At 49.1% G+C, this 25268-nt stretch overlaps 1 protein-coding gene across 1 annotated transcript in view; it reads left to right on the top strand.

The window, feature by feature from the left end:
• Window positions 1-703: 703 nt before the first annotated feature.
• The window catches only part of LOC144152304 (uncharacterized), a gene marked incomplete in the record, with an annotated part of 411486 nt that continues 386921 nt past the window's right edge, over window positions 704-25268 (top strand). The window contains 1 exon segment of the mRNA XM_077683551.1: window positions 704-1823.

Below are 25268 nucleotides of genomic sequence, written 5' to 3'. Positions count from 1 at the left end.
CACAACGCCTTATTCACTAAGCCACCGCGGCGGGTACTGCGAGAGACGCTCTTTGTGTACTAAACACGCACAATCACAATGAGGTGTTGCAGGTCTTCACGCACAACACATGGGCAGAGTGGCGAAGTGCATTTGTTGATCATACAACGGAAGTATTGCATGCAAGCGACATTCAACCGCATACGTAGTAGTACTGCTTCATCGTGCTTGGATAATCCAGGCGACATCTTAACACTACAATATGAGTCGACGTCGGGTTTATAGCGCGAGGAATCCTGGTTTGACTTCAGGGGAAGTGTTTCTTTTTCCTTTGAGGCACTTGAGGCGCCTTTGAGGAAACCCACAATCATCATGTGCCCTGCCATTGTGTAAAGTTGGCTTTTCTGCAGTGCGTTCTTACGCACGATTGCCGTCATCCTTAATGCATGCCTAATTACAGGAGAAATCGCTTCCAAGAAATGGAATCCATTTATTATTATGCATAATAAAAACAATAACATTAACATCCACTAACTTGTAATTTATTTCAACTGTTAACTTTGTTGTGAGTGAGTGAGTGAGTGAGTGAGTAAGTGAATAAGCGTTATTTAGACGATCTTCAGGTTTCAGGTGCTGATGATTGGAAAGGGGGAGGGGCTCTTCAGTTCGGGAAGCCCTGATCCGCGCTGGCTTGATTTTTTTTTTTTTTTTTTTCAGGCAGTCATTGGCACCCCAGAATCTCTTTCCCGAACGCGGGTCAAGAGCCACTAATTTGACGTTCGTCTCGACGAGAAGATTGTTGCCAATGTCGGTAATCGTAATGATTTGCAACGTTTGTAATGCTGTTAAGACGCAAGCGCCTGTGAGCTGCGTGCGACTACGCCATCGATAGAATAGCGAATTTTATCTGACCGTTTTCCCCGCTCCGCTCCGCGCTGATAGCAAGCGGCCGGAGCACCATTGCGCATGCGTGGCGCGCAAAGCCGCGAACAGCATTGGCTCCGGTTACGTTGAGCGCGCCGCCGATACCGGAGCGGACCGTCGAAAACGGTCAGCTAAAATTCTCTAATGACGTGTTGCACGATGTTGCGTTTTCTACCTGACTGTCGGGCAGTGCGCACTATAGGGCGTAACTTGCCGCCTAAATACGCCTCGTCACGTCTGTCCAGACAACCACCGCCTGCGATGCGGTACAGGCTGGGTTCTTTCTTGCCATCCCACAGTCTAGACAGCCAGTTGCCTTCGCTCGCGGGTGATGCTTCAGTTGCTGCGCCTCTGGGACGGACGCTCAGGGTTCTCCCCTTCCAGAGCTTGAATTTCGGGCCGTTTTACGCTGTTGCGCGCGTGTAAATGTCGCGTAAATTGTTGGCCATGCCTTCCTCGCTGGGTGTGCGAGTTGTGCGGATGTGTGTAGCAGTGACAGAGATGTGGTGCAGGCTGCGTGTGGAATAAACGGCTACTGGTATCCGTCGGTGGCGCTGTGCAGTTTCCGCCTGTATTCGCTGCCCGCTGAACTGACGTGAAAGGAACTCTCCTGCTGGCCTGAGACTTCAAAAGGTGACAACTGGTTAGGCTTGCCATTTCCAAACACGGTGACGGTAGGCAAGTTGGCCACAACAAAACTTTACCACATGGGGGCTGCAGTTCGCGTGAGTTCTTTCGTTGTGTGCGGTCACAGTGGTGATGGAGGACACCGCACATGAGGAGCAACTTCGAGGATGTTTTTTTTGTCTTGTGCGTTGACTAATGATGATGGTGACCTAAGGAGTTTCCTTCGTGTGTGCCGCCGGCAGTGTGCCGCCTGCTGGCTCGAAGGGTGGATCAGCATGGAACCAAGATTGCCGGTAAGCTCGCTATTTTGACCGTCATTTTCCCCTGAATGGAATCAGTGCGTAATCCGCTCACAGGAAATTAATAAGAGCCGTAATTGCTGGATTTTTTAAAAGCAAGATTTTTCTGCAAGACTTTTTGCAAGATGCTGCAAATAGCAAAATTTCGGCAAATGCAAATTTTCTTGCAAGATTCTGCACATAGCAAGATTTTTTCTTGCGGCACGTTTTGCAACTTGCTGCGCATCTTGCTCCGTGACTGCGTTTGTGAATTACTTTATCCTTGGTCAGCAAATAGCAGTGTTCGCACTTCGTACGTTATTGCAACTGCGTTAACGCCCACTGCGGTTTTTGCGATTCACGAACATGGTTAATACGGTCGAAAATTGCCCTCAGAAACTCTCGCCGAAACTTCTACATTTTCAGGTTTTTATGGAACATACTCACCTCGTAAACTGCTAGCGATAACGCCGGTGACGCCGGGGAAAGGCGATGTCGGGCTTTGAGTGCAACGTCGTTGCGCCCGGTGAAATGCTTTGGGAAGGGGGGGGGGGGGGGGGGAGGCGCAGACGTCCACACGCCCATTCGTTGTGTGCATTCGTTCGGAGGTTGCTCCTTTTATAGCGCGAGAGAGTTCTTGAGAAACAATGTATTTTAGTGAGTGCGTGGGAGTGGCATCCAGTTTCGCCGAGGTATTCGTACGTTAAAGAAATAACCGTTAAATAATGATAGAAATCAAGAAAATGACCATAAAAATGATGAACATTTTATCAAGACTTCGAAAAATACAGCGTTCTAAACCAGTCATCATAATCGTCTTTGTCGCCGGTCCAAAGGACGCGGCTATAGCCCCGGGCCTTGAAACTTCTTAATCCGTCACTGCTCGAGCGTACGGGATTTTTTGTTTGTTCTTGCTCTCAACGAGATAGGCGGACACCACGGCTGTAAAGCTTGTTCATGTTGCGAATTGACCAGCGAATGCACAGATGCGAAGCCGCTTGTGCGGCAAAACGATCTATTTGCGTAGCTTCTGCACAAACGAAAACGTATCGCAAATTCGCAGGTCAGTTCGCAATATGTAGAACGGGCTTAAGTCAATCCCTATATAAGAAGACGAAATTCCGTCAGCACATCTTTCACAACGAGGGTAGTCTACATGAAGGATTTGGAGATTGCCGCCGTGGTTGCTTGCTTTGAAAACCTTGCACCAGACAAAAAATATTGAACAACGATCTCGCGATTGCATTCGAAAGTAAAACGCAACTTAGGCGATAACTAGGCGATAAAATGAGAAGGCTGCCTCTTCTTCAGAAGTACTCGAAGACTAGACGACTGTGTTCTACGCCGCGCGCTTCTGCGTCGGCTGCGGGAGCGAGCGCTCAAGGCCGCTTGACCAGCTGATCACGTGAACTAAACTCCTCACCCTAACGCTTCCTCCACAAACGCTGTTAAGGGCGTGAGATGGATAGAAAGATATATCGTCTGTATCGGCTGACATTGCTGGCTTTTCTGTTAAGGTGGATTTAAAATTATCCTCGTATATTTCTATAAAGTATTCATATAAGCCTGAATACTGACAGCCTGTTTTTGTCCGTTCTTCTAAAGACGCCATATAAAGATTTTAGTGGTTCATAAGGTTTTTAAAACAGGTGTTGTTTTAAATATGTCCCTTTAAATGCAACTTTTTTTTTTTTTTTGTAGTGGAAAGCTTCTTTTGCGCCGAGTCAAAGGTTGACGGTTGTGAACTGTGTAATCGTACGAACACAGAAAGATTCTGTCTTGTCTTCGTGGTCCCATCAGAATATCCGGCTACGCAGCTGAACATTACCTGTTTTTGCAAGGGGTGGGCAAAAACAGGTAATGATCGACTAACCTTCCGATTAATCGATTAATGCTTTGGTCGTGATTAATTTTTTTAAATCGGTTAATCAGCTGAAGTCATGTGAGCGAAATGAACCAAGAGTGCAATGTTAAAATTCTGCCCAAGCATGTCGAGGATCGTACTCGTGTTCAACTAACACGTCTTGAGTCACAACAGGGACGATGCAAGGGTCGGATCCGAGGTTATAGGGATGAAAACCACTAGGTGATAGCCAAGACAGACGCGAAAATGACTATTTTTATAAAAATATACATGGTACAAAAAATTGTAAGCGGACACTCACACCGCTTTAGCATTGCATGCACCAACTCCGGAGTAAGTGAACCACTATCAATCGGGGTTCCCTGCAATTACGCCGAGTGCATCTGATCCTTGTTCAATAAACAGTGCAAATTACAAGCGTGATAAGCGTTCCGGCCACGTCAGCGTCATGACGATGCGCCTGGAACGACGTCTGGGACCAGGACTAGAAGCATAGTGATATTATTTTTACTCTGACAATATGATTATTACGTAAGCATTTTTTTTTGCATTTTCCTTCACAAACGAACGCAACCGAGAGATCGATCAATTGATCGATTACAACCAGTCGATTAATCGGGTTGAAATTTTAGGGGCGAAGCTCCTCTTGCTCGGGCCCTGTCCCGACCGTACACGGCAGATTGATGATGATCGTGGCAGGATCCCCCTAGGGATTGGCCTACCAAAGATTGGCCGAAGAGGTCAAAACGTTCAACGCGTTCGTTGCTACCCAACAAGGAGGAGGGGAGGAAGAAGAGGTTGTCGTTCGTCGCCTGCGAGCTCAAGACTCTTGCTCGGGCCATGTCCCGTCCCTCGTTGCTGCCATACACGGCGGAATGATGATGATTGTGGCAGGATCCCCCTAGGGATTGGCCAACCAAAGATTGGCCGAAGAGGTCAAAACGTTCAACGCGTTCGTTGCTACCCAACAAGGAGGAGGGGAGGAAGAAGAGGTCGTTCGTCGCCTGCGAGCTCAAGACACGTACCGGGGGTATGCGACACAAGATGCTCTGCAGAAGGCGACGGCCAAGGTGGCTAAAATGTCACACACCGAATTCGCCAACTTACCCATGGCGATTGTCATCGTCCCAAACACATAATCACCACAAACATCGACGTCGTCGACGGGCTTGTCAACGGAGCGGTGGAAAGCTTGACGTGTCGAGTCTTTATATGATGTGCGGGCGAATGTTTCATGGTTTTACCGATAAGCATTTTAGCTTCGCCCCTCTCATCATCATTCACTTCGTGGAGATGGCGGGATTTTTTTAAATCTATGCCCAGCCCTATTTTTTTCATGACGTAATGCAATTGTTTAATGAAGCTTGTTGTCGAATTACAGCCGCTAATTAAAGCAACCTAAGTTCCGAAACAATATTGCTTTTACTTTGCTGCGACGCTATGCGTGGGTAGGCGTTTTGAACTTTAGCCACTTTTTTACACTTCACTTCCGCTTCCTGCATTGTAAAGATGGTTACGATGGAGGACTGGTTAAAGTTTATTTATAAGGCGAACTTGTGCCTCAGAGACTATGTGTTACTCGCAATCTCAGAGCAGGACAGTCGTCTTCTTCCTTTTTACCCGTAGCGCATCTGGCTTTCTTCTCCCTTGTTTACCTGCGGTTATTTGCCGATGCCTGACGTCAAAGCACCAAGCCAAGGCGGCAAGTTCGAACCGTGGTGCTAGGGTTGTTGCAATATATACAGGAACCAGAAACGTAGCGCATACGGCTCATGCACACCTCGTGAAAAGTTAAAGTTCGAAGAAGAGGACTCCGCAGACACTGTACTATGATAATTATGACGGCAAGGATGATGATTACGGACACTCTCAAATGTAAGCAAGCACGCAAAAAGGCACGCATCGACAAATTATCTCCTGTAGGTATACATAATACTCTGTGGTAAAAATTTACGAATCACCCGCCGTAGTGGCTCAGTGGCTAACGGGTTGTGCTGCTGAGCCCAAGGACTCGGGTTCGAGTCCCGACCACGGCAGCCGCTTTTCAGGTGGCGGCGAAAAGCAAGAAAACCCGTGTGTACGAGATTTCGGCGCTCGTTAAAGATCCCGAGGTGGACAAAATTAATCCGGAGCCCTCCACGTGCGCCTCAGAGCCCAGGTGTATATTTTCGGCACGTTAAGCAATGATTCAAAAATTTACGGTCCATTTATGCGAGCACTTAGCACGTGCAGCAACCAAGCTGATGGAGGCGACCTTTTGTCCATTGCCAAACACGTGATCACCTCTTACACTGTTCTCTGCCCCGTTATCAGAGTTATAGCACAGCGGAGGACCTGTTAACTCACGGCTCTGAGCATGCGCAGAAGTGTCAGCCCTATTTTGCACATGCGCAAGTACACCGACTATATACTGGGTGCTGTATAGACACAAACCAGTTGTTTATCTGTTATGTAACTGTCTATTATCATCGGTCAACTCGTGTATGGCCCTGCCAGCACCATCTATATATTGGAGTCTTCTTCGCTTTCATCGCCCGGCTTTACTGCACATATTATCAGTCAGAACATATTCACTTCCTTCTTTCAAACCTCAACCCTATCTCGGGCTCGGAGCACTGATTGAAATTCCTGTCACACTTTTGGAAGAATCTCTCCTTCCCCATCACTGTTCAACGCGTTGTCAGTCTCTGTCGCACCCGTCGTTCTGTTTGTAGCCGCTGTTGTCCCCAAACCTCTGATCACATTCGAGCGCCCAATCTCTGTCGAACACCTCGTCAACGTCGCGGCAGCTATGCCGGGAACAGTTACTTTTCCATGAGCGGCGCTCTTGTGCACCCGGTCGTGTCAGGGATACTAAATGGGCAGTACTGGCTCCTGGCACAGAGTGAGTTCATGGCCAACGCGTAGCAGATGACCAGCTCCGTCGAGCACCGAGCGCTGCTGTCCCCAAACCTGAACTCCTGCCTCCCCTCCCGCTCCTCTCCTTCCCCCTTCCTCCCTTCCTTCAGGGGTGACTGTGCTTGCTGAAGAATACCAAAATGGGAAATGCAAGATGGTTACCTTTCTAACTGCCTGAAATTGCTCGAGTAAAGGCTGAGAATGATCTAAGTCTGCTCGAGGGACCTTGCCGCGTGCTTTAAGAAGACATGCGCCGGCAACCTAACGGCTAGTTTTGTAGGACCGTATACTGAGCCAGGACGTGTCGTGTGCTGACAGCACTGTCTAAATGACGTCCGTTGAGTTCCGGCTTACTCGAGTGGACGATCATGCTCACGACATTGGCAGCGTGGGCTTAGTGTCAGGTCCGTCCTTGAACGCCCTGGAATGGCTTTCTGCAACATTGCTTCCCTTCTCCGCTGCTGTTCTTTGGTCGACACGTCTGCCTATATCATCGCTTTTCGACTTACCTCTGTCGTGCGTCCCTCGAGGAAGTAACCATGTGCGTTATACATGGCGTACCATCACTGTCACCCGAACCGGTTGCTCGTATATCTGGTCCTTGTCCACAACGAATATCTGAATCCACATCATGCCTCCAAGCAGTGCTCATGTTTGAGCGGCTGCACGACGCCCGTTTTGGCAAGTTACCTGCAGAACGAAGGACTGCGACCTTAGCGGTAAGTTTGACCACGCTTGTTAATACCTGTTGTGACCTTCAGTCCTAAGGAAACCAGCTGCGTGTGTGCGTGTTCGGGCAGTAACAAGAATTTTAAGTGTCCGGTTTGACGTGAATGCCCCACGCCTACTCAACTGCAAGGAGGAATGGGAAGCGCCAGCGTCAGAAGTCGGCAGTTATGTGCTCCTAATTAAATGGTTCGGCTTAGAGTATACGTTAACGGAGAAGTCTCACTTGATAATGGGAGAAATAAAGAATTCGGCCGAAATCACAGCGCAGATCGTCAGTGAAATGAGATGACTCATAACTGGGGCGTCAGCGACATTTTAAGGTTATTAAGGGTTTATTAGTTCGTTTGTTCTAATGCGAAGCACTATTGGCCTCACTGATGTCGGTGTCGTTAAAACTCACTGCATGAAAGCCAACTTTACACAGTGGCAGGACACACGATGATGTTGATGAAACAAGAAAAAAAAAAAAACGCTTGCAGTGGTCGGAGTGGAACCTGGGTCCCTCGGGTTATGAAACTGACGTCTATTCGACTGCGCCATCATCGTATTAGCGTTGCTCAGCATTTCCTTTTGAGTTGGTTGAGCGGGAGTTGACTGACTTCGGACTTTGGCTGTGTTGAAGAGGACTTTGGCAGTTTATATTTTGGACGACGACAAAAGGTCGGGGGGGCTCAACTTTCTCGCGAGGGACTCGTTTGCTGTCGTCTGAGTTTGGACTCGCCGGCAGTTTGCACTTGCATTTTGATCGTTGAGGCTTGGACTTTGGTTGCAGCGTCTTTGACTTCGGCCCATCGCCGTTTTATTTTCACGCGAAAGAAAGCTTCGCGCTTCAACAGTCGTTATCGTGAGGCAGAGTTTTTCTTTTTCTTTTTGCATTTTCTTCCCGCTGTCTATTTTTATTTCTTCTTTCTTGTTTTCCCTTGCTTCTAAACATGATTTTTTTTGCTCTAATTCTTGTTAGTCCTGCTGTATTCCCAGTGTATTCCACTGTATGTTTTATTTATTTCTCTCATTGGTTTATTTTTTGCTAATTGCGCCGGCTCATGCTCAACGCTTACAAACCAGACCCACCGACCAACTAACCGATGACACAAAAAAAAAAAAAAGAAAAGAAGAGGAACGTTAGCTCATGAATCCTGGGCATTACACAGGTCGCCGGCCAGGTTCAGACTGGTGGCGTGCGTGAACTGCGTTTCCCCCTCCTCGCGGCCCGTACGAGTTCGGTGGCAGCAGCGCTGCTTCTTGGCGGCGGCGGAGCAGCGGTGCTCGTCCGCCCCCGCACGCACGGGAGTGCCGCCGCCAGCGAGGACTACGTCGCTTCTTCTCCTCTCGTTGCCTTGGACCACGGAGTTCGCTTCCTCAGGGGCAGATTGAATGGGGAGAGAGGGGCACTGTGGCCGAGGTCGTGACGCAAAGGGCTCGCCGCAGCCGCCGCCGCCGAGCGGGCAGCGCAGCAGGAGCGGCAACGCTGGACGGCGGCCGGCCGCGCTCCGTGCATCCGCTGATCCGCGATACGCTTGTTAGGAGAAGGCCTGCATGCCGCGGGGGTCCTTCGACAATGGACGGCCGTAATGGTTACATCTGCGGCTGCTGCCTCCTCGCTGGGCTCCCGCCCACGCCTCCGCGACCTCTGACCCCGCGGGGTCGCGAGAGGTGGCGAGATCTCGTGCACGCGGCCGCGCTGTAGGGGGCACCGGCGACGGTCGACGATGCCGCGCTCTGCCACGCGGGATGAGCGCCGATACGTCACGCGTCGCGTATGAAAAAACGTGCGGCTGCTCGTCGTGGGAAAAGGAAATGAGCGCGTTTTGTCCATTCGTGCGGTGGCCGCTCGCCGGCCACTGAGCAGAGCGCTCAGAGAAGAAGGGTGAGCAGGAAATGGACAACCGAGAGCACGCGCTCTTTTTCCTTCTCCCTCTTGTCTTTCTATCGCGCCCAGTCTGCGGCGTGTGCAGCTATATACGCGCCTGTGTACGTGTGAAGCCATTTCTCACCGCCACCACCTTCTCTCCTAATTACGTTTTCTCTCTCGTGCACGGCGTGAGGAAGGACCTCCCGACAGCGGTCTCGATTGTTTGCCCAAGTTGCGCGCAGCCATTGTGTCCGAGTGGCACCCAGCGCGGTATACATACAAGCGCGCACCGTGTACCTCCTTTCAGGGAAACAACGCGCGCAGGTCCCGCCGAGGTCGCTAAGGCCGCCCCTGCTCGCTGCCAAATGCCCTCTTCCCTTCTTTAGCCGACGCCTTCGGGTCACCGAAGAAGAACAAACACCGGCCTCCTTTATGCGCTATCCTCGCTTTTGTATGCCTCCATTTCTTGTGGAAAATGTGGTGTCTAGCGCATAGCGGGAGAAGCGCTTACATGGGAGCGCTTATGGTACCTTTTCGCGGTTGTCCCGTCTGCGTGGGCGGAGATCGGTGTTGCAGGTTCGTGTACGTGTGATCTTGCAAAGTGTCGCGACCTTGTAATTTTGCGGCGAGATACATACTCGCCTCGGCTTCACCACCGTGCTGCTTCGTGAGAGCGGAGAACTTTTTTACAGTTCCTCTCTTATTTGTTTTTCTTCTCTCCACCGTTGCACGTCTCGAATCGTGTCCCGCCAGCGGGCGTAGAATAGGAGAAAAAACAATGTAAGAGAACGGGGAGGGATAGTTTAAGCGCAAGTTTTCCATAGTGCACGGCCAACGAGTAATTGAGCGTTGTGGAACACAGGCCCACGCTGAGGCATTGTTCAGTGTTTTGGAACGCCCTTTAAAATTGTGTACTTTTGGGGGGAATTCCGGCTTTACTCCTTGTAGAAAGAACGGTGGGAATGGCGGTGAAAGCGGTCGTTCGAGAGATGAGAGACGAGATAAGGGCAGTGTGTGGTGAGTAAAGGAGCCGCGCGGTTATGCAACGACTTCGCAGCAGTTTGATCTCGTTTTGACAAGGAACTCCCGTGGACGTGCACGTTCCGACGAAGCGAAGTATGCTCGTCGGCCCGCCTTTGTATGCCCTGCTCCCTTCCCCATGAATTGCTTAAAATGTTGGCGGCTGAAGTGTATAACCTCAAGGATATATCCCCCACATAATCCCGCGAATATTTCCTTAAGGTTTTGAAATGCTTAAACGTTTTTTTTTTTTTCTGTGAACTTGCCGAAGAAACTCGTCTGCCCGTCTGTATAACGCCCCATGTGTCACACTTAAGCCGCCTACGAAAATGCACTAATAAAAATTGGCGAAGCTTGCACCAAGTCGCACAAGGCTTGAACCACAGTGAAGCTGGAGGATGTCTTTCCATATAAGCACTGAAGGACACACCAGCACGCATTGTATTAGGCTTGTAATTGTTTATTTGCATGTCCCGTCGTCGCTTTTAAGTGTGGTAATAATAGCCATCGTCGTGTCCATCTATATCGTCGTCTTCCTCGTGCATAACTGGCGGGCCCGGATCGTTTTGTCCAGAGGCTTTCAAATTTCTCCCAGAGTGGAACCGGCTTCGCGAACTGGGCGTCTGTAGCGCGAGATGTCTTGTGCCCCCCTTGAGACGTGGACGCCGGTGAAATGTTTTTTTTTTTTTTGGTCTGTCTGTCTGTCTGTCTATGACTCGATTCAGCCACCCGGCCAAAGTAATTCAAAGCCTGCGCAATAGTCTTATATAGTCACAGCTAAATGCGCCCGTTTAAGTCCGGTGTAATGTTCATACTTGCCAATATTGTTGAAAAACAAGACATTACGCATATATAAGACAACAAATTGATACAGAAGTGATATTTGCAGCGTTCCTTTATAAAAAATCGTACATGTTTGATATTGGCGATATTAAATACTTCATCAACTGAAGAAGAAAATATCACTCCGCCGTCGCCTGCTGTCGCCCGCGCCATATAGCTTCTGGCGGCATTTGAAGAAATCAAGCGGCAAGAGTTACGCAAGGTTCCACTAGATAGGTTCCACGTTCTGCTTGCAACGCACCTGGAGTAGGGAAACGCGGTTCTATAAACGTTGAAGTAGAGCGCCTCGATTAACGCGCGTCTTCGCCGTACGGCAGCGTTCGCATCGATACACCCGGTTTGGAGCAGTGGAACGCGGGAAATTTAAAGTGAATTAAGCAAACCTTTGGCGTCTTTACCTTGGGAGGAGCGCTACGCAAGAGGAACAACATGAGAGGTGAGCAGGAAAGCGAAGGGAGGCATTTACTTCGCAAAAGCCGATAAAGACTATCGTCTTTTGACGGCATTTGCAACGAAAGGAGCAGATATTTCTTTTTCTTTTTGCGAGCGCCACGCGCAAGCCTGGACGATGCCGGGCGCTCCTTGTCAAGGGCGTGCTCACGTGCGTGGTAAGTGGCGGGAGTAACTATCAACAGCTTCGCTGTTAGGAAGTGGCTAGGGCCTTAGACTCCTTACATTAGACTTCTTATATGAAACTTCGTATTCCCCCTAGAAATGTCTTTCTCGCAATGCACATCTGTTTGATAGCGTATTCCCCCTAGAAATGTCTTTCTCGCAATGCACATCTGTTTGATAGTGGAGTAGACTTTACAGTTTGGTGTATAGTTTTCTACGGAGAGTTGGTATACATGGGGTCTTACGCAGGTATTGAATACAAGATTCTTCGGTCATCAGACTTTAGTATCAGACGTCGTATAGGGCCACTGGGAAGTGTCTTACCAGGAGTACACTTGTGTATAGTAGTGAAGCCAAAGTTATAGGGGAACGGTGTATAGAGCTTTCTAGTGTTATGGGGTTTTCGGCAGGCCCTTATTACCCTAGGCACTAGGGCATTCGTATCGTCCCATTTATAAGTCCTTTTATATTGACCCGGAAATATCTTCCCAGCAAAGCATTTGTGTACAATAGTGAGGGCGACCGTGCTGGAACTTTGTATTTGGCGTTGCGCGAGGTATCACTAGGATAGGGTCTTCTACCTTGGTATCAAACTAACCTATATGGCGTCTGAAAAGAGGTGTTACCATGAATGCAGATGTTTGTAGTAATGAAGCCGACTTTAAAAAGGCCGAGTGCATAGCACAGCGGCTTAAGCCTTTGTTTGATAATAGGGGCACGTAAGAGTTTTTACAAATTTGTTTTGGTAAACGATTGATGAGGCTGACATCACAGCGAACAAGTACAAGCTTGCTTATCGTGATGTCAGCGCGCATGCTGAATTTAATGACAAAGTAAAAATATTATTATCGATACTTGCAAGCTGTGCCTTCCAATCTGAAGACAGCACCACACAGCTGACGCTGACACTGACTTTTTATAACAGAGCTTTATTGCCCTCACTGATGCCTTTGGCGCCAATACGCCACGCAGGAAAGCCAACTTTCTCTGACGATAATGATAAATGATCGTGAATGAAGTGAAAAAAAAGAAAAAAAGCTTCCCGTGTCCGCAATCAAAACTGGGTCCCTCGCTTTATGTAGCCGGCGCCTATCCGACTGCTCATGCATTTCGGCATGGTGGAAGCGAACGCCAAGCAGCAGCTAGTACCAATCCGCGGAGTGCACACCCCAGTGTTGCTGTGGGTATTCCAGGAAAGTAATGCGCACCTCCACAGTATCACGTACGCGCAGTGTGGGATGGGCCAACCAAACAATCCATCACGAGAAAGCTTCGCGTTCGACCGTCGCCGTCGTAAGACGGAGAGGGGCATGATTAAGGGTCAATGCCATAGGATTCCCTCAATGACAAACTCAAGCGGCGCAGGAATTAAGATGTCAGCGATTTCGGCATCTGCGAGTGGTATACATAAGGCTGGAATCAGGGGTTTCCCCAGGCATCGAATCAGGGGGGGGGGTGTCTCAATAGCTCTGGGGGGGGGGGGGGGGGTTCATAAACTAGAAAAGCTGTTTTTTTACCCCACTAGTTAAATAATAGACGTCTGTTAACCAAACGCTCATCCCCGTGACGTGCGTTTTTTCATTTTCTATATATATATATACACCTGAGAGGCGGTGCTTTCTATTCAATCTAAGAAAAAAACAAATTTAGAGAAATTCATTTTTTACCATGAAAGGTCCGTATTCAGTTATTTTTTTAATTTCTCGCCATTTTTCAACGTATAAGAACATTTTCGAACTTTCTACCAGGGCCAGTGACGAAATTTGAGTTCTTGAAACAATGTTTAGGTAGTACAGGAATTATGCAGCACTTACAAATCAGGCACCGATTGTACGCTCCCGATTTATTAAAACGCCAGGATTAGCTTCCGTAGCGCTTCGCCTCGCCAAATTGCCCATTTTAAATGTACATGCTGAAAGAGCTTCTGCAAAGATTACGGTTGTAAACAAAGAACGGCATCGAATCAATGAAGAAAGTAAATTATATGTGTGTTTACTGCACTTAGTTCAAGTCAAAGGCGGCCTCAGTAGAAGTAATTTTGGGTGAGTGCTTGTCGATATATGCTTTGCTCGTACCTCCTCACGGGCTTGTTCTTGCTCTGTACCAGTGGCCTCTGACAAATCGATATGTTATTTATTTGCAGTTCTTATAATTAAACTTGCACACGTCTTACTTGACGCAGATCGATACTGAAAAAGGTCCATACAAGGACTGACAAGAGTGAAAGTTGGGGATTCAAGGGGGGGTGTCCAGAAAAACTAGGGGGGGTCTACACACCCCATCGGGGGGGGGGGGGGGTGTAGGGAAATCACTGGCTGGAAGAGTCCTTAATTAAGGGCGACGAAGTCCCTCTTTTAATTCACCGCGGTAAAACGGCTCTTCAGAATAACGAAATATACTTTATACAGGCGGTGCTCTGCGAGACACAAAACTCAAAGCTCACTTGCTACTGCGCCGTGATAAAAATATCTATATAGTTTACAAACAGGAAAACAATATGTTTTATTTCTCATGTCAAAACTGAGTAGTTATCGAAAATATCATTACTACCGACGGTCATTGTAAATCTAATGTAATGACTTTTAAATACCAGTAATTTAGTGATATTGAATTACTTTTTAGAGGTAATTGCGCCTTCAATGGTAGCCGCATATCTCCGCCATTGCAGAAATCCATGCACATCAGCTGCTATTGGGTCAAGCTTTGTGCATTAGACAAGGAAATGATTCGCTGTCCGCCCGGACGCGGTCGCCGCCTTCCTGATGACCAGGGACAAACTAAAGGAAACGCCTGTGTATGCCCAACTTCGGGAACCCATTAGAGACGGCCAATTGCCAAATTTTGTCCATTGCGTCAAACCCTCAATTTGCCTTTTCTTCCATTGGGTTAACCGGTTTATTGAAGCAGATGACAGTGTGCCACAGTGCCATAAACTGAGTTAAAGGGACCCTGAAACCCTTTGGAAAAGCGCTTTCACTCTTTCATTCGTGCCTGGAACCACTGCGAAAGCTGTAGTTATCGCCAGCACGGAGCGGCACTGCGTTATTTGCACGCCGCAGCAGATACATTTTCCATTTCTGCTTTGTTTTTGTGGTTTTTTTTTAAAGTTGCTATCGATAAGCGTTCATTGCTGCAACTGAAGGAAAACCGGCCAACAGCCGCTACATGGCCTTGGTGAGGTACTTCGAGCCGTCGAAGAACGTCAAGACCTGGAAAGAGAGAAAAATATTTTGAGCAAGTTTACAAGTTATCTGATGGGCATAGAGCAGTAATTTTTGGCTGAAGTACTTTGCGATCCCCTAATCCAAGTACTAGATGTGTTGGGTGACTACGTTCTGCAAAAATTAGGATTTCAAAAAAGTTGAAGAAAGTGTTGTGGGGTCCCTTTGAAGTTGTAGTGTGTGTTTCATCTCTTCGGCTTTGTCCCTGTGTAATGTCCGCTAGTATACGCTGAATTCCCTAGTTAGCAACTTTCCGCTTTATGGTACCTCAGCTCTAACTTTTTTTTTTGAAATAACTTATTAAACGCTCAAATACCCCATGCCATCTCCCCCACCCTATACCCCTCGTCCTTTCCCCCTATCACATGACATGTTGTTGCCACCACACCCGTCCGGGGTGGCACCCCCCCACCCTACCCTCGTGCAGTGAGAGGGCCTACTGACCATGCCCCCACGCTGACCAGGACTTTCCGGTCATTTGCTCCGGCGCTTCAGCCTAGACCCAAGTGTACAGATAGACTGTCACTTGGGGAAATTAGTGCTGGTTTTGGACGCCGGACTTGGAAAAAAATTTGGTTGATTCCTCTTTCATAGGAATCGGTAAAACACGAAAGTGAAATTTGCAGCGAAATCTGCAGCTGAGCATGATTGCTGGACGGCGGTTGTCTTGTGGGTGTGCCTGTGGAAAGGCGTCGTGCTGGCGGCTCGCTTTTGCAAAGGTGTACTGGCGTCGTTTCCGTGACGGACACGTCAGTGGATCTTGGGGTATCGCGGCATAGAACACTTTCGTGTTAAAATATAAAACCCAAAAACGAGCAACCCTAAGTATAACGTACTCTTTACTTCTGAAGGTTGCTTCCCCGCACGAAGACCCTGTGTGCAGGGGTGCACTCTTTACAGGCCGCTTGCTCCGTAGTACCAGCGTCGTTTCCGTGACGGACATGACTTCCCCGAAATCTTTGTGTACCCCGAATTAAACACTTTCGTGTTAAAAACGGGGAGACAGGCCAGAGCGAGACCCGAAACTACCTTGAGCGATGCGATCAATTCCATCGAGTGGCGGCCAAACCACCAACGTTTGCTCTGTGAAACGTTTATTTCATGTGTCTCTCTTGAAATATAGCATTGCCCGTCGCTGCATAAAGTATACATTCGGCACGCATCACGTCCCTCCTTGGTGTTCTACGCGAACCCAGGGCGCAGCGGCGTGGCTGGGTGACCCGCTGCCCGCATCGTCGAGAGCCCGTCCCGCCGCCGCCGCAGCATCCCACCCGATGAGTCACCAGGCGTACACCGGCGAACTCGCTTCCTGTCTTCTGCCGCGATCGACGCAACGCCTGCTCCGCCACCGGCGCTCTTTTTTCTTTCTCTCCTGCGCTTCCTCTAGCGGGGCGTTTATAGTGATGTATGCGCGTGTACGTATACCTTCGCTTCATCGTGCACGCGTCGCCTTTGGCGCCAGCCGCGTTCAGCTTCACAGCCGCCCCGACAGGAAACGGCGCACAGCGCCGGTCGCCTCTTTATTGCATGGGTGTGTTTTATTTCTGGTTAAAAGCCAGCTCGCTCGGAGCTCACACTACGGAAAGGGCATTTTTTTTTACTGTTAAGGTTCGCCTATTGTGGATGTGTTTGTGTTTTAAATAAAGACGTCTTAACTTTCCAAGCGTAAGGAGAAAACTGGGGTAAGGGTTTGTTAGTAATATCGAAGAAATAAAAATCAAACCACTTTACAAGCAGTCAAAATCGCACGTACACCTACAGATTGCACCGCTGCGCAGATCCCGTTACACAGGCGGCAAAGAGACGCAAGGCGCTGTGGTACCTAATAGGATAGTATCGCAAAGCACCTTGCTAAAATTTGCGACACCTCAAGGCAACCAGACTCGTCCTACGTATATATATGCTGCGCAGCATCTTAAAAAAAGAGTCATTGAGCTCGGTCGGTTTTTGGGGGGTCATACTTACTGGTCCTAGGCATTCGTTATGACTTCAGCACGAATTCGCGCTGTTTACAACGTTTTCGCAAAGAAGCCGACAAAGGAGCGCTAAGGCGGGAAGTTTGATATTCGAACCGAGGATGGCGTATGAAGTGAAGGAGCGGCTGGAGGATGTGAAGGAAGGAGAGGGGAGAGGGAGGGGAGAGTGAACTAGGGTAGACGAGGGGAGGCTGGGTCAAGTGAATTTAGTTCGCCAACACATATAATTATGTCCAACAGGACATATGGTTGTTTTGCCGTATACCTTCCGTGTCAGGTTTCGCTGGTATTTAACCAGGCTTAATAGCTTACCCCTGTTATTTTTACTAGCAATAACTGTATAGCTTCACTGCTCATGAACAGTTGCATGAGTCCTTCCCCATCTAACTCACAGACGTTATGCCTTGGTTCATTCAGAACGTTGAGCAGGCTCATAAGTTAGCCATTTACCGTGCAACCAAAGCTTAGAAATAGGGCTTGCTGGGCTATATTGTGTTCTAAATAATTTGTATGTGCGAAGCACACCTTGACAGAACCGATTTCAGCTGCAAAGCTGCAAAAAATATTCTTCCTCAACAGTATGTGTGGGAAAGCAGTACACTGCAAGCAACTTTCCGATCTACTATGGGCCGGTATGACGTTTGCCACAGGTCAACATTGCTTAGCGAGAACGAAACCCGGGGAACATTTAGAGCAAAACACAGAAACATGAACAATATTATCAGTGTTCTTTTAACCAGAATACACGTTGTTTTGGTTCGCGGCATTGAAATTGAAAGAACCTATCAAAGCTAACAAAACAAAATTCACCCATGTGTTTGGTTGCTTCGGTGCAGTTGTCATAGAAAGTCGGTGATGTTCTGCCTCCCCTGCCGCGTTACACTCCCTCCACTCTCTCCCTTTCACCTTTTACGCTCTTACCTCCCCTCCCGCTTCTTCCGTGATGAATGCAATGGATGTGTTCAATTCAATTTAATTTTCCAGCATACTCACTCCTCGCGCGCCATCTGTTCGATGAGCTCCTCGAGTCGACATCTTTTATTCAGTGTTTCCTTTAACACCACTTTGAGTTATTGCTTTTCATCCGCTATCGTAAAAAAACAACCCAACGTGTCTTCTTTCTCAAAACACGCTAGTACTTCCCCACTATTTTCGATTAAATATGCTGAGGTTTTCTTTGCGGCGAGTATAACGTGACACGAATGAGCTATGGCAGCAGTTTTAGTATTTAGTAAGAGTCTTGCCTACATATACTTGGTGCGCAAGCATTCGTTTACCTTTTTTTTTTGTCCGGACAGTTGAATCGAGTGACAGACAAACAGACCAAGTTTTCGCGCTTAGACAATCCCAAGAAACATCGTCGTCTTTGAAACTCCAAGGACACCTAATCAGCTGTCATGAGTTGTAAATGTGGATGAATTATTGTCCAGTTGAATGCTGCTGTTCGAACGCTGCTAGTTTAACGCCACCGGATAGACGTGAAGAACGGCGGCTGACGCACTATTCTAGCGGCAGCCTGCTCAGTGCTTAACGATGCCGCCTCCTCCCCTGCGTTAGCTTTCTTTCCCTTTACTTCCGTCTGGTCTTGGACTGCTGCCACACGGGTTCATCGCTTGAAACGACCCGAACTACGATTCAAGCGCAACTTTGTCGCATTTGCGGGACGTTTCTACGGAAACGACAAGTCGCGCGCGCACATGACACTCATTCCCCCGTGCTCGCGTTCCCGGAGAGTGCAGGGTCGCAACGCTTCGTTAGCGTCGACGCGCATTCCTCCCCGTCTGCAGAGGAGAGAGCCAGCAGCTCGCATGCAAAGAGACGCCGTGAAAACACGCTGCTGACGCGGTATCGCGTGACAGTGTTCGTTGCCTCACGCGGTCTGCGTGGCTGTCTGTATGCATACACATCCCCCTTGGAGTGGGACAACCCCGACGTGGCGGAAGAGCGCTTGGAGCTCGGATGCTGGAAGCAACGCGAGCAGGCCACGTGCATGGTGGACGTCTTTTTGTGACCTCCGATTATAGCGTGCAGCCCGTGAAGTTAAGAAACGAAAGTAGACGGCCCTCTGCGGGAATTAGACGTGCGCTCGAGGGCATGCGGCAGAGATTTTGGGCGACATGGTTTGCATGGAGTCTGCGCGAGCGCAAGGTCACTATAAAGACCTTGGTGATAAGTCGTTGGCTGAGCAGGTTTATCTCGAGCGTCTGGAAACTATACTCCACACATTGTATGCGTTTACAAGTTTACACTGCATTTTTATGTGGGTTACAACAGCACAAGGCAAAGGCTGATTCCGTTGTCTGTGACGTGAGTATATTTGCTACCAAAACGGTGCACTCTTTTATTGGGCAAGACTGCTTTTGAGGATACATTATTAAGATAGGGCCCGAAAAAAAAAGGTAACGAAGTAAAAATGGCGAGGAACAGGGGAACACAAGGAGTTTGGCAAGTGGCTTCTCGCTGCCTGGCTTTCATCTCCCGACCTTTGTCTCGCCCGTGGTTTCCCGTTTTACTGATGATGATAGTGATGATGATTGCTATTAGTTTCCCCTTTGTAGCGGGGTGATAACATGTCATCTGACCGAAAAGGACTAATGTACCCATGTTTTACACTCTTGGTTTAATACTAGCTCTGCTTAGGGCAGGCACAAAAAGCTAATTAGGCACAAAATACGTTTTTTTTCCTGTTACAGGTGGTCTTAAGCAATATTGCCTTCTCTGCTTTTCGTCCACCAGCATTCCAATCTTCTTTTCGTCCCCTCGACAGCCTTGAAGTTAACTTCCTCTGTGATACCCTTAAATCCTAGGGCTTCTGGAAGCCGAATATTCCCTTCAGGTAAATTTGGATGGATATCCTCACATTCTAACACTATGTGCCGCATAGTTTCTGTTTATTTTCCGCAGACCACGCATACCCCATCATTTTGTGAATACTTTCCCACAAAACTTTCGCAGGCAACCTGCTCTAGCCTCAAAAAGCAAAGCAGTGCCCTGGGAATTTTCGTAGAAATTTTCCTTTCTGGTGTTCAATTTCTCAGCCCTGTACATCTCTAACGACGTTTTAGCTTCCATTTTTTCCCTCCATTTATTTGTTTCAATCTGCCTTGCCTCTTTTTTGGTTACCTTGGCTGTTTTGGACTGCAGGCTTTAGAATCTCCCTCTCCCCTTTTGTGAGAGAGGGGCATGGCAATGTTTCACTCTTCTGTACTTCGTTTCCACGCGCAGCTGTGAACACACTGCGCCAGCGGTGTATTTTGCTTGTTGCCATAATTTAAGAGGCGGCAATACAAGAAGCTCTTGCGGGGATCACTAAGCGCAGCTCAAAGACAGCGTAACGTCTGCGGCGTCGGAGAAGAAACTTTGGTTCTAACAAAACACTTTGGATTTAAAAAAAAAAACGTGATGCGCGCCAGTCACATCTTTATCGGAGCTTTAGCCCTATAAGGGGGCGGACATTCCCCAATTTGACTGATGTCTTCTTACTTCTTAATCTCTTGTTAACGCAGGATAAAACAAAGCATATACACATACAAAAGCACAATTAGACTCCTTTGAATAAGCAAACCGCGGCCTACCATACAGTAAATATGCGCGAGTCAGCGAAGCATACTTGCCTCACTCCGAGCGCCGCCACAGCCGAACGGCTTTCTTCAGCCGATGACGTCGGCGTGAGTCATGTTCGTTTGTATGACGGCATGGATTCGGCGAGAAGTCTGCCCCAGCCAAGAAGACGGGCCAAAGGAGAAAACGAATTCACGGAGAACGGCTGCCTGTGACCTTCACGACCTTTTTCTTTTTTCCCCCTCCACCCTCCTTATCCCGGCGAGGTGAACCCCGATCAACTTCGATAAACGAAGGGTGTTAACAACAAGCCAGAAGGCGGTGAAGAGTATACCGGAAGACACACTTTCCAGCTTCCTGCGTTTCCAATTTCCGCACTCTTGTTTATTCCAAGTCCCCACGCGTACTTGATCCGTTCAGGGGCGAAGGAGGACGGTGGGGGGACGTGCCTGTATCCTGGGCTCTTTTTTTGCTGCTTCCATCAAGAATGGCGTTTTAACAGCTGACGCTTCCCCTCTCGCCGCGGTCCCGGTTAGCGCGCCGGTGACACACCTTGCGCGGGCCGTTTCCGCACCCCGAGGATGCGTAAATAAGCGCCGCGGAGGCACGAGGCGCATCCGGGGCGCTCGCTGCGCGCGCGTGGGCTCTCGGCGGCGGTTGACACGAGGAAAACGGATCGCCGGTCAATGTCGTTCACCCGCCGCCGCCGTCGGAAGAGCGGCTGAGGGCACTGCAGCCGAGAACACGCATTTGTTTCCCAAATATCGTTCGGCTCTCGCTTCCGGGGTATACACCGCGCTCGAGTACGGCCGCACAGCGGGTAGATAACCCCCGCTTCCGGAGATGGGCGGCGAAGGGCGCAACTCCGACTCGGAACTAACTGTGTACCCAGGGCACACGGCCAAGTGGGCTGTGCCCCCTCGGAGGTTCCGCACGCCGTGCACTCGTATACAGAGTTCGCACAAACGTCTGCGCAGCTCACCGCCCTCGCCCCACACCCCGAGGTCTAATTATGAATCATGGATGTGCGGCTAGCATCTATCCCGTTGCTTCCGTTCGGTAATTTGCAGTAAAAGCTCGTTAATTCGAACTCGATTATTTCGAACCGACGCCCTGGTCCCGGCACAGCCCTGTATATTTCAATGGAGGAAAACTTCCGATCCAGAATGGTTAATTCGAACTGGGATACTTTGCTTTCCATCCATGCTCGCAAAAGAAGTTGGCCCAGAGTGGTTACAATGTGTTGAAAATCCAAGCCGAACCAAATTTACTAGCGATGCATGCAAATGAGCGCCGAGGCTGGGTGCTGCAGCACGTTATTTCTCGGCAGATGAGTATTCTGACACTGCGCTGGAGCTCTTCGGCATGTTCCAAGCGATGCTCGTGAAGTCGGGACAGAAGAAACGCAAGCAAATGCATATTACCGACTACTCTCATTTTGATTGCCTCGACCCTGCCTAGTAAATAAACTTGTTTTCGCGCGTAGACAGCGTGATTATTTCGACATTACGGCTCACTGCTCACATGAATGCAATGTAGCTGCCTGTTTTCAGGCGTATAACTGACTGATCCGTTAAGTTTGTGTGCAGTTCGACCTCCACGAACATTTTTTTAAAAATCCCCTGCCACAAACGTATAGTAGCCTCTACTTCGCGATAACAAGTCCAGAGGTGGCTTCTTTGTCTGCCCGCGCAGTGTGGTGCGATGTCCATTCATTCTAGCGCCCTCCCGCTGATTCGAACTCCGCTTAATTCCAACAGTTTTATGGTCCCCTTCGAGTTCGAATTAACGACCTTTTACTGTAGATGGAAACTTCATTCCTTAACGCTACGGCTAAATTTGGTATTTTTTATCAATGTGGAACAATAAGAGTCGCATCAGTTTTCGTGCCGTGCTGATTTGCAAGCGACACCTCCAAAGGAAAAAGCTACTAGCAACGACACTGGAACCTTTAGCAGCGGACTTTTCCGGTTCCTCTCCTTGAATACACTATTTTCGACTTCATACTCGCCATTGTGAATTCTATATTGTTTACCAACACATAAAATCATGGAGCCGACTGCTCGCAAATGACTTAATGGATATCAGGGGCATACGCCTCCCGTTACGGACGAATTCACAATTTATGTGGGGCTGCACCCTCGTTGGGTCGACTTTAATCCCTCCAGAGAGCTAGGACCACTTGAGAAACTTGCAATGGACAAACCCTCCATCCGCGACACCGCCAACTCTGTCGCCGCCTCCTCCGGCAATCACGCGCACAATCGTGACGTCCCGTTATGCACGGCGAGTCGGGAATCGGAAGAGAGGGTTTAGTTTTATCCTGTGTGCTAGTAATACCTTAGGTGTTGCTGAAAGGTGCACGTAGTCGCAGCTGTCGCAATATTGTTGCCCCCAAGTTAATTCCCAGTTCAAGGGTATACTTGCAAGCAACAATATAGCTAACCAAAGATCGGCAAACAATAAGCTTATTAATCGCAAAGTAATGTGCAATTCTGGCCCTGTTGGTTCATGAATGCTTAATAAACAAACCAGTGAAATTACGCAACCCGAAGACGAGAAACAAATGATACAAGAACAGTCACTGGACTTAATACCAGTAAGCCTAGTGACTGTCCTCGTGGTATTTGTTTCTCCTCTATCTCACTGGTTTGTTCAATAATCGCCGCTCAAAAATTGCACAAGATATAACCACACAGTGGATACGAGCTCTCTCAGCGCAGCTGTTAAACAACCAGCAGATGTCTCCAGCTGTTTGTGTGGGAATGACTAAACATTAGGTCTCCTCTTCAAAAATATTCCGAGGGCGATCTAGCGGTGTGTATACGATGGACCAGCATCTGCTGTTCGCTATGGAAACAATCATATGTTATTAAGGTGGTGAAAACTGGGAATATTCGATACAAATTGCATTTAATTGATTGATTGGTGCTTTTATGAATGCTTTTACTCAGTGCGCAGTTACTAGCACGCTTCCGACATGTGAAAAGGTCAAGCGAGCACCGACACTCACGGTGTTACCACGGTTATCAAGAGAACGACTGCAGGTCTGCGCTCCTCGATCAGCCAGCGAGTGTACCTGCTGAGAGGCAATGCCGCGGCAACGGTACCGGTCTGTCACTGTTCGGTTTTCTGGCGGGGACACCACGATCTTCACTAAGCCTGGGTTTAACACCTCACCCTCTGAGTAAGAGCATAATATGGGCAGCTGTCATCCATATTGGTGTGAGTGTGTGGATGCCGCGTCATTTTCCCGTCGCCCATCCCAAAGCAGATGAAGAGGAGTGAGAGGAAATCTGGGTGAACTATCAGCGTGAGCCGATCTACTATGCGGTTCCCCCGCCTGCAACCGTCATTATGGCGATTCATGCCTGCCCCGCCCTACACCGAGTGACGTCAGGTAAATACAGCGCCGCAACAGCAGGCGGATACACGACTAACGAGGGTGCCAGCATAAGTTACTCATTTGAACTCCCTGCATGGGTAACAATGCGCTTTCATCTCCTCGCGTTCCCATGACAGAGAAATGCGACGTACCACGCGACCACCCACCCTGTCACTCGGGCGGAGATGGAGACTGGCGGATTGAGGGAGTATATGCGCCGGTGACACACACGGTCTTCAACCGGCCACACGCAGACGTTGCTGCAATGCCAGGCTTCCACAGTCTCAATAGGTGTACCATCTCGGCCTGGCACACAGCACTGCGCGTGGGAATGTTTCTCGTTTTTCTCCAGGGAATCACGCGGGCGCGGATCGTTTTGCCCGGGAGCCGCGCGAAGTTCCCCCTCCGCGATGTGGCCACCATTCCAGCCGCATCCGCGTCGGGCACGCATCAAACGCGGATGCATAATCTCCGTATGCCCGGCGTTCGCAGCGGCCAAGCCCAGCCCCGTGTTCGGCCAATCCTCGGCGGGTCCATCCGGGAGACCGCTCCGCTGCGGCGCTCTCGTCTCCGCGCGGATGCGAGCCAGCCGGGGGAACCTTTGACCCCGCGGTTCTCTCCGCTGGCTAGCGGAACTCAGGTCCGGTCCAAGCACGGGCGCGGCTCTCCGAGAGCGTACGAGGCGACGGCCCACTCCTTTGTGCGGGCTCTTCTCTCCTCTCTTTGGTTTGCCCTGAAGCGCGGGCTTCAAACGTTCTAGAAGCGGAACTTTCCTTATTTTTAATTCTTGCCTTGCGTAAGCGAGTTTCGCAGTGCTCCAATGTAACACACAGTGCTCCAATGTAACACACTGGATCGCCAACAATGACCAAACAAACTCTTTGGCTCTCCGTGTGAAGTTGACGGATAACAGGTCAAACAAACTTTACTTTAGATCAATCTCATTCTTTATGGCAAAACACCGCAGATACTTACCCACCTACCAAGGCGAGCATCCCAGGGTAGAATTCGCTTAGCACGGACGCAGATGTGCTGAAGTAAAACATCTTTACATCTTCTTTATAGGATCTTTTTTTCAAGCTAAAGCACGCTCAGTTTCTCCAGAGATTCCGTGCTGCGAAAAATAAGTTGACATACTCCATACACTGTTCGTAAATCTATGTGGCTGATAAGTATGCCCTAACAGTCAAATCTCTAAAATTATCCCGAATTTTATTTTGGTTTTCTTGTATGATTCATAAAGTCGATGGTCGGCACTGGACCCGCGGGGACGTGCACGCACTGCGTTGAGTGAGTGAGCATCGACGCAGGAGACGATGTCCCATTCAGCTCCAGCGGCAGTGGACAAGCGAGGGTGGATGGAGAGAGAGAGGGATGAGGATGCCCAGCATCCGTGATCCGGCTGGGCGCCGTCGGCCCTTGGGTGAGCCAGTTCCGCCTGCGATTGCCGCACGCGGGGCCGCACCCTCGGAATGTCCATTTGGACGGGGCCTGCG

Source organism: Haemaphysalis longicornis, unplaced genomic scaffold, assembly GCF_048455015.1.
Source record: "Haemaphysalis longicornis isolate Haplotype H1 unplaced genomic scaffold, Haemaphysalis longicornis Haplotype H1 scaffold_9, whole genome shotgun sequence".
NCBI lineage: Eukaryota > Metazoa > Arthropoda > Arachnida > Ixodida > Ixodidae > Haemaphysalis > Haemaphysalis longicornis.
Note: the sequence above shows the minus strand (reverse complement) of the source record. Positions and strands in the feature narration are given on the sequence as shown.